Raw genomic sequence first — 6,192 nt, 5'->3', positions numbered from 1 at the left:
TTGTCATTATAATGAACTCTTCTTAACAATTCTGTTTGAGAACCATTAAAGTGTCCTCAACTAATAAGATCCCGTATATATATATCACTAGTGCCATGGATATCAAGTTCATTTTCATTATGGTGCATCTCAATTGCTTTGTATATCAGTTGTTTGTGATTACTACTGTAAATTGACCCTGAACTTTGCCACTGAGCTGCAGACATTTTGCAGTGGAAAGATGAGAAGAAATATTACATACGTATGGTTCTGGTTCGATTTTTTTACTTTTTTTTCCTTGTGAAGAACTTTTTCTCATCTGCAGCCAAGCTTCTATTGCTGGTATGATTGCTCTTTTGGGTATGGCATTTTACCATCAAACTTTTAACTACAAAAGTTTGTGCATAAGATCTTTCTTTTCACTAGTTTAATCAATCTTCCAACAATCAGCCACTTTGCATTTTTATATGATTTTATCAGAGATGCAAGCTTTTGCCTCACTGATGTCTTGGCTTTTATCAGTTACGTGGTTATGTCGTCAAGCTGATAGCTTGGAAGATCTTTCAGCTCTACCGAATATATGATATTCTTTCTCTACAGATTTGGTCTCAAAGTTCCTAGCATACCTTTGTCTAGTTTTCAGATCTTAGAAACTCTAACAAAAAATCAATTGCAAGAATAGCATTTTTTTGGAACGAGGGGATTTGGAATTTAAGAACATTGGCCAAGGGGATGACTGGAATAACTTCATCAAGGTATGGATTTTGACTCTGATTCTTCTGCCTTGCATGTTACATTAGGTTATTTGTTCTCATGTCCCACATAAATTTGGCATTATGGGTTTATTTTACGTAGTATACTAGATTTTTTAATATAAAGATCCTCGGGATCATAATTTAATTTTAAGTTTTTTTCATATGAGCTTGATCATGCAATTAATATCTGTTCATGTGGGGATATTAATGTAAGGCTTGATCAACAAGTAATATGTAAACTTGTCTTTCTTCTAATTAATTAACTATTAAAGAATTTATTAAATCATAATAGTTGAACTTAAAAGATATCATTATGAAAAAGATAGTTAATTTAGTTTACCTTAATTTGTATATGATCCAGAAATCCGCTCATCACCACATCCCATTTCCTAGTTTGCCATAGCCTGTCTATATTATTCGATCAGTTCACTTTTCCGCACTAGTGTTAAATGCACCCATATTGCCGAACCTCATTAATTACCACAAAACAGTATGAACTCCAGGATGCAATATGTTACTCGTGTTCAATATATCCACCCATTAATATGATTACTAGTTAATTTTATCAGAGATGCAACCTTTTGAAATTGTAGGGCTGAAGATTATGTGTTATAAGTCTAATAGTGTTTCACTTGGCTATATTGGGTGGCAAACCTAGTGACTCAATATCAACATGATAGGAACACAAAACGTTCCAGGTATATAAAAATTATTTGACTGGGTTGTGTGCTGGTAGCCTAATAATTTGCATCAGCACTCAAGGTGATGTCTGATACCCGATATGTAGTTATGTCCTGTATCATGTCTGAAGGATATATGTTAATGGTTCTCTATATTTCTTTTGTATTGATGAATGAGGCATTTTGTGTTATTGCAAGAAAGCCCATATGCAATAAATTGCTAAATTTTAAGTAACATACAACTGATTCCATAAAAGAGCTTGCTTTGTAGAGCATGTTTTAAGTTAGATTTTGATAGTTCCTCATTTTCGTTATGGTGCATTTCAATGGGCATTGTATATCGAGTTCATTTATATGATTGTTGCTGTAAATTGACCTTGAACTCTATCGCTGCAGTTGCAGACATTTTACTGGTTTTATCTTTCTGGAAGAACTTTTACCTCGTCTGTAGCCAACCTTCTATTGTTGGTCTCAATTGCTCTTTTTGGATATGGCTTTTTACCATCAAACATGTAATCAGAAGTTTGTGGCGTAAAATATTTTTCTTTTCCCTTTTTTTATCAGTCTTCCAACAATCAGCCATTTTTCCACTCTTGTTGAAAGCTTGTTATTACTTTTGAAAATTCTGAAGCAAGCATCTGAGATGCTCTACTTTTTTTCTTAATTGTTCAGGAATTTCTAGTTTATGGTCCAAAATTTGGAGTGCTTTAGCCTTAAAAATTTATGTTTATATGATTTTTATCGGAGATGCAAGCTCTTGCCTCACTATCCTCTTAGCTTTGTCGGTTTATGTGATTTAGTCAAGTTGATTGTTTGGAAGATTTTTCAGGTCTGCTGACCATTTGATATGCTTTCTCTACAGATTTGGTCTCAAAGTTCCAAACTACCTTTGTCTAGTTTTGATATGATTCTCCGAATCATAATAAATACAATTACTGGTTAATTATAGTTATTTTCTCCCTGTTATTCTTACAATTGTTGTAATAAATATTTGTATTTTGATGGGTGTAGATGCAACATCAACATTATGTTGTGCTTTCTCTCTTTTGCTCTATGCTCGATATTTACTTTGTCGAATTTTGGGCTTACGTTTCGAAATCGATTCAGGTTGTAATTGCACTTTATCTTCTAAGTTGATCTTTTGAATTGTCCTTAACCGCCTAAATAGTCGTAGGTTAAGAAGTTTAGTTTGGCTGTTCCGCCGTGATTTGAAATCTCGATATATTTTCATCAAATGACCTTCTCTGGAAATTTAGCAGCTCTGGTCTTCTCTTTCACCGCATTCTTGTGTACAAGCAATGAATCAGAACTAGATGGCCTAGCAAAGCCCCTCTTAATTGTAGAAAGAAATCAAAATCATTGTTGATACGTGTCTACAAGCTGCTGTCGCATCATTTCTTGTAACTACAGGATATGCATGAACCCAACGCCTATACAGTGGTAAAAGACTGGCAAGACTCCACTGACTCGAATTTTCTCGAGTGAGTTTTAAACTGTTGTACATGATCTGGTAGCTTAATTAGGCTTTGTCTCAAAACTGTAGAGATGATTTTGTCTCCTAAAAAGATATATATATATAGGGATATATATTCATATAGTGCAAATTCCAGTTGTCAAATGATGTTCAACTTTTAATTGACCATTAGATATCCAAGTGTCTTAATTATCTCTATTACTCAAACCGTTGAATCTCTTAATCTCATTTCATATGCTTAGATGATCAAGGATATGTGAACTCCAAATATTCCAACATCAGAAGTCATCTCACTTCAACTAAATAACGAGATTCGTATTGTATCCAACTAAATTCGAATTAAGTTTGATCCAAACGATGCTTCTGGTAGTTGCTTCGATGTAGCCGTGGATAAGAAGAATTGCTTACATTATTCATTTATATGTTCTTGATGTGAAGTAAAAATCAATGACTTAAACGAGATATATATGGGAAATGACATAATACTACATATATGTTTCCAACTTTCTTTAAAAAATAAAAAAAAAAAAAAATCAAGAATTGTTTAATGTTTACATTATTCGAAGTCACAACTGGCGAGTCATGCTGCGGGTCAAGCTAGGTTTCAAAGTGTCCTGTAAGTCAATATTTTAGAAAGTCCTTGATGCAATAATGCAAAGTTCAGAGACCCACGCAACTTTTTCAGTACACATAAATTTTTTATTAGATTATGTATCAGCTTATAGGAACATCCATGTCACTTACAAAGAAAAAGTCAAGAAAGTGATTAATACGGTAATAATTAAACTTACATTCAGTTGTTGAATCATGATTTCACACATGCAAGAGATGACTTTTGACTTTCATGTATCTTAAGGGAGTTACTATATTGTGAACGCATATCTTGAGGATTTGATCACACTTTTCACAAAACAGCATACTTTGGTGGCTGTTGAAGAATTTCTAGAGCTTGGAACTAATCCTTCATTATTTGCAAATGGGAGATATTATTTATGCCCCTCATTGGAAGTAGTTTTTCACAAAGTTGCTTCTCAGTTTTGAAAGAATAGCTCTTAAATGCGGGTTTGAGGATGAGATAGACAAGCTTCGGCATTCAGTAAACATCATTCAGATAGTTCTTGAAGATGCAGAAAAGCGACACGTGAAGGAGAAGCAGTGAAACTATGGTTGGGTGAGCTTAAAGAAGTTGCTTATGATGTGACAATTTACTTGATGAGTTCTGCTTGGATGCTTAATGGCTAGGAGCCGAGGCTTCTTCATGACGAGGGTATTCGCTGACTTCTTTCAGTCTTTGAAACCAATTGCAGTTTATCTTGAATTGTTCTAAGCTAAAAGAAATCAATAACACTACGGACACCGAAATATGTCCACCGAATTTCTGTACCGGTTACGTGGAACGGTCCCTCAGTTTTTTTATAATTTTTTTCTAGTGAACGGCCGTCCATCCAATTTGGACGACCGTTCACTCACATGGACGCCCGTCCATGTTATATGGACGGGCGTCCATATGCAAGGGACGGCCGTCCATATAATATGGATGACCGCCCTATTAAATAAAAATAAAAAATTTATAAAAACTTAGGGACGGCGGGTCCATGTTATATGGGCGGGCGTCATATGCTAGGGACGGTCGTCCATAAATATGAACGTCCGTCCCTATTAAAATAAATAAAAAAATTTACAAAAGCTTAGGGACGGCCGTCCATACATTATGGACGGCCGTCCATTAATTTTGGAGCTCTCTCTCTCTTCTTCTTCGCTCACTCCATCCCTGTAACAACTCAAATCCACTAAAGGTTATTTTTGTTTTGTTTATGCTGTAATTCAGTGGGAGGAACCCATAATTAGAATCAGAAAAACTTACCCCAATAGAAGAAAAACCCATAAGCGAAGAGCTCCAAATAGATATGCAAAAAACACTTTTTCTCTGAAATGAAAGCTGAATAAGAATCAAATTCTACGAAATAAAGATCAGAAAGAACAGAATCTCACAAGAATAAAAGTCATCAAAATAATAAAAAATAATAAATATAAAGTTCACAACTTTCTCTAATCTCTCTGTATCTTTCTTCTTCTTGTCTTTCGGCAATATGGGCAAATGGGAAGACAAAGACTTTAAAGTTGTCTTCCATTATGGGCCAATGGGAAGACAAAGACGGTCTGTCATGATTCAGTGGGAAAATGGTGATCGAAATTCTGGGTCTACTAAAACGGTTGTACCTTCAGGGATCTGTTGTTGGAGAGGGGAGAATTGAATTCAATGAGTCTTTAGGCTACCTGTGACACTGTTGAGGGAAATGAATGTCAAAAACAAGGATGCGCTACGTTCCAGAAGAATTGTTTAGAGAAACTTGTATGAGCCTCGAAGGGAAAAAACTCAGTTGTTGGCGACTGCTATCGTAGATTGTCAGATTATGGCATCTTAAAGAGACATTAAGTGTGAATGCGAAGAAGAAGAAGAACAAATTTAAGTCTTTGTCTTCCCATGCCCATAATTGCCGAAAGACAAGAAGAAGAAAGATACAGAGAGATTAAGAGAAAGTTGTGAACTTTATATTTATATATTTTTATTATTTTGATGACTTTATTCTTGTGAGATTCTGTTCTTTCTGATCTTTATTTCGTAGAATTTGATTCTTATTCGCTTTCATTTAGAGAAAAAGTGTTATTTGCATATCTATTTGGAGCTCTTCGCTTATGGGTTTTTCTTTATTGGGGTAAGTTTTTCTGATTCTAATTATGGGTTCCTCCCACTGAATTACAGCATAAACAAAACAAAAATAACCTTTAGTGGATTTGAGGTGTTACAGGGATGGAGTGGAGCGAAGAAGAAGAAGAAGAAGAGCTCCAAAATTAATGGACGGCCGTCCATAATGTATGGACGGCCGTCCCTAAGCTTTTGTAAATTTTTTTATTTTATTTTAATAGGGACGGACGTCCATATTATTGGACGACCGTCCCTAGCATATGGACGCCCGTCCATATAACGGACGCCGTCCCTAAGTTTTTATAAATTTTTTATTTTATGTAATAGGGACGGTGTCCATATTATATGACGGCCGGCCCTGATATGGACGCCCGTCCATATAACATGGACGGGCGTCCATGTGAGTGAACGGTCGTCCAAATTGGATGGACGGCCGTTCACTAGAAAAAATTATAAAAAAACTGAGGGAGCGTTCCACGTAGGCCGGTACAGAAATTCGGTGGACATATTTCGGTGTCCGTAGTGTTATTGAAAAGAAATTAGAAAAAGATTAGACTTTTTGGCAACTGAAAGGCTTAACTTTAACTTGAAAGAAGG

General features: G+C 35.4%; 1 long non-coding RNA gene across 3 annotated transcripts; it reads left to right on the top strand.

Moving 5' to 3' along the window:
• Positions 1–331: 331 nt before the first annotated feature.
• Positions 332–2,711, top strand: LOC116136604. Of its 3 annotated transcripts, none has more exons than XR_004129052.1 (3): positions 332–734; positions 1,811–1,926; positions 2,674–2,711. It is a non-coding gene; the product is annotated as an uncharacterized LOC116136604 (long non-coding RNA). The 3 variants fall into 3 exon arrangements; XR_004129053.1 differs by lacking the exon at positions 2,674–2,711 and adding an exon at positions 2,522–2,575; XR_004129051.1 differs by lacking the exon at positions 2,674–2,711 and adding an exon at positions 2,277–2,515.
• The last annotated feature ends 3,481 nt before the right edge of the window (positions 2,712–6,192 follow it).

The sequence above is a fragment of the Pistacia vera genome, unplaced genomic scaffold (genome assembly GCF_008641045.1).
Source record: "Pistacia vera cultivar Batoury unplaced genomic scaffold, PisVer_v2 Contig317, whole genome shotgun sequence".
Lineage (NCBI taxonomy): Eukaryota > Viridiplantae > Streptophyta > Magnoliopsida > Sapindales > Anacardiaceae > Pistacia > Pistacia vera.
The sequence above is the reverse complement of the archived record's forward strand: the minus strand, read 5'-3'. Positions and strand labels throughout refer to the sequence as shown.